This window comes from Rhinichthys klamathensis, unplaced genomic scaffold (assembly GCF_029890125.1).
Source record: "Rhinichthys klamathensis goyatoka isolate OS25496 unplaced genomic scaffold, OSU_Roscu_1.1 h1tg000423l_1, whole genome shotgun sequence".
NCBI classification, from domain to species: domain Eukaryota; kingdom Metazoa; phylum Chordata; class Actinopteri; order Cypriniformes; family Leuciscidae; genus Rhinichthys; species Rhinichthys klamathensis.
The window spans coordinates 403248-406621 of NW_026606921.1; the positions used below are offsets into that span (position 1 = coordinate 403248).

The 3374-nt window shown below is 37.7% G+C and overlaps 1 long non-coding RNA gene across 1 annotated transcript; it reads left to right on the forward strand.

Moving 5' to 3' along the window:
* The first annotated feature begins 2536 nt into the window (after nucleotides 1-2536).
* On the forward strand, nucleotides 2537-3146 carry LOC130070990 (uncharacterized). Its single transcript, XR_008803948.1, has 3 exons — nucleotides 2537-2623; nucleotides 2706-2761; nucleotides 2867-3146. It is a non-coding gene; the product is annotated as an uncharacterized LOC130070990 (long non-coding RNA).
* The last annotated feature ends 228 nt before the right edge of the window (nucleotides 3147-3374 follow it).

A 3374-nucleotide genomic window follows, 5' to 3' on the forward strand; every position in this document is an offset into this window, starting at 1 on the left:
ACTTTTAAATAAATGTTGTTAATATATTTGGGTTTTTTGTTGTCTTTACTTGCACAAATACTACACTTAAACATATTTATCCAGTTTATGTTCAGACATGTACCTCAAAAAGCCTATTTCTACTGGCCTATATGGGGGGACATTTTGCTCAAGTCATTTGTGGGGCTAGGCCTATTACAACACAAAATAAGTAAGGACTGTTTATTGGGGCTTTCACACCAAAGGAATCTTTTCTTAGTTCCTAGAACTACGCAGTGCGAAATCTCCTAGATTTTATGAAACTTCAGCTGTGTGTTCGCTGTAGGAAGCCTATGACATGGATGTGACTATTGTGAGTCAAAGTCATAGAGCAACCAAATGGCAGATGGAAGCATGTAACTTTCAAACTGCTTTGAAATCACCTTATCACCTATTCTTATCTTGAATACTGTTATGGCAATGCATCAAACTTTTATATTTCTGTTGGGTATTTATGAGACTCTTAGCATGCTTCAAATTGCATGAATCTTCACACACAGAGTTGTCAGCCAGTAGACATGGGCAAAGCCTTAAAAATGGGCGTGTAGGAGCGGCTAAGTAGCGTCACCTTTTAACTAAAGTGGGTGTTTATTTTTACCTACAGTCAACAAACTTGGTACATACTGTATATTATTCACATCGAGCCGGACGACTTTCTAATTTACAGTCATTAGCTCTGACCAACAGGAAGTTAGATATTTTTGTTTGAATGTGGATTTTTGGAATCAAGCTCTGAATTTTTAACTACTGCTCCAAGGAGCCTCATACGATTCACACCAAACTTTCTCAACATGATGCCAATATATTGAAGAGGCTAAATTTCAAACGGGTCTCTTGAATGGACTTGATGAAATAAAATGACAAAAAGGGAAACAGGAAGAGTCTCATATCTTCTAAATAGTAAATTGTAGACCATTTGTTTCTATATAAAATACAAATAAGAAGTAAAAAACACATGTTATTATTTTTCATAAAATGCATTTGTGCTATCTGGTTGAAAGAAATAAAATAAAATGTAATACATAGTATAACCACTAGTTTGCAGCATAGGCCTAAATTTAAACAGGGTTGAAAAAAGCCTTGTTGCTGAGAATTTTTCAGTCATAATTATCAAAAATGTTGAATTTTCTGGCTCAACTAACTGGTAAACAGTCTTCAACTCTTGAGAATCATCCCCAAAGAGATGCTGAACAGGAGTCCTCAGAGCATTTTGGCTGAGCGTTATCCCCGAGACTCCAAACATTAGTCTTCCTTCCTTCCTTGTTCATTCACTTTGTCTTTCAATCAGCTGTGACTCTTCAAATCTTTTGATTCAAATCATCAAACCTTGACCTGGTGTAAATACATTTTGGTACTTATAGATTGTTACTCAATCTCTCTGCTCAAATCTATCAAATAGATTTTACCTTATCTCTCTGCTCAAATCTAGTACACCAAGTCTACACTGATGGATTTCAAAGTTGTTTTCATTGCTGTTCTTGGTATTTATTTATTTTATTAAAGCAAACATATTATGAATTTCGTTGCTGCCCTGCAGTGTGGACATTGTCTGTTTTTTTTTTTTTTGCCTAACCATATTCATGTTGCTGGGAGGGGAGTCCAGTACATCCACGTCCGTCTCCTCTGGAAACGTCGGCAACGAGAAGATGCCGACGGCTAAATCTGGACAGGAAGAGGGAGATGTCTAGTCAGCCGCCCTTCAAACCATCAATATCGACTATGAAACCCTAACATAGAAGTACAACAAACATACACCTGGGTTAAAGTCACAAAGAGGCTTGGATACTTTTGACACGTGGTCCGAATGAAAACAGAACGACTTCCAAATGTCGCTCTATTCGGCCACGTCCACGGGACAAGGAGGAGAGGGCGACCAAAGAAAAGATGGTTCAACAACTTGGAAGAGGATCTGGAAAAAATGAGTCTGAACATCGTTGAGGATTGAAGACTTGCAGCCTCTGACCGAAATGGATGGAGGGACTTCGTGTTGGGGCTGTCGGAGCGTGGTCTACCATCGCCATGACATACATACATACATACATACATACATACATACATATTCATGTAACTTGCTAAGTTGGTAAAAGGTACAGGATTGTTTTTAGATGCAATTTAGCATTAAATTCCCCCCAATTTAGCATAAACTGAGCTTTGTTCTTACTTCTGCATGTGCCCAATCCTAAAACTTACCTACCCCATATATCAGTAATTGTCTCTCTGCACAGTTTGTATTACATTATGACAATTAAACACAACTATTTATAAAGGTCAACCTGATGTGATCAGACACATTTTGTGTAAAGTGTATGAGAATATCCTATGCAGACAGTTATACACTTTAAAATGTATAAACAGCACATGGAATCGGAGCCTCCATAAAACAATCATCAATTATCTTTTAACAGCCAGTTAGTTTCCCAGGTGAACAATGTTTCATGTAATTAGTTATTTGCCCTAATTGGACTGATGAAGGCCTATAAAATACACTTATCTCCAGTTGCATGTGTTTGCAATTGGAGTGTCTGTGTGGTGGTTTGAGAAAGTGAATGTTGGGGCTTTGGAGTACTCAGGGTTTTTTGTTTGCCATGGATAAAGGGTGGACACAGTGTTTATTCAATAAATCTCGGTTTGTGGATGATTCAGCAAATAATTAATTTACTTTATGTATTTTATATATTTACTTTTAGGTTACCCTTGTTTGTAACCTTCCTGCTCTTTTTGAGTAATGCTCATGGATTTAAAGGTAAGATTAATGTTTTTGGTGTTTATTTTATTTTTTATTTCTCTTACAAAGTATTTTAAATTGTGGTTTCTTTGTCTACTAGTTGTCATTTTGTCTGATTCACAGGTGGGGCTCATTCAGATGCCCACCACCGGTGGGGCCAACCTTCAGACATAACTTTCTCAACTCGTGCAGTCCAGTCTTCTGTATCAGAGGTCCCTGTGACTGGAATTTTGCCTGAAGAAGTGGGCTCTAGTATATTCACTAACAGACCCCTGAAAAGGTTGAACTTACTCCAATTTGTTAAAGGTAGTGTTTCCACCAGGCATGAATCAATGTCCCATGCCCAGACAGCTCCAAGCAGCTCTGTTTTAGCTTCCTTGCCTCTACCCTTAAATGAACAGTATGTAGGCTAGGGCTGGGCGATATATCGCAGGATATTGTTATGCGCATCTCTTCAGTAAAGCCGGTTCCTTGATTAGTAGTAAATCACCTTCACCTGCTTTCAGATGGAAGATATGATGCAGATATGAGAGTTAAATTAACACGCAAGAGTGTTAAAGTTAATGAGATAATTAAGTGATTAATTTAGTGATGATTGAGCATTATTGAAGACACCTGATGTTAACAAGCA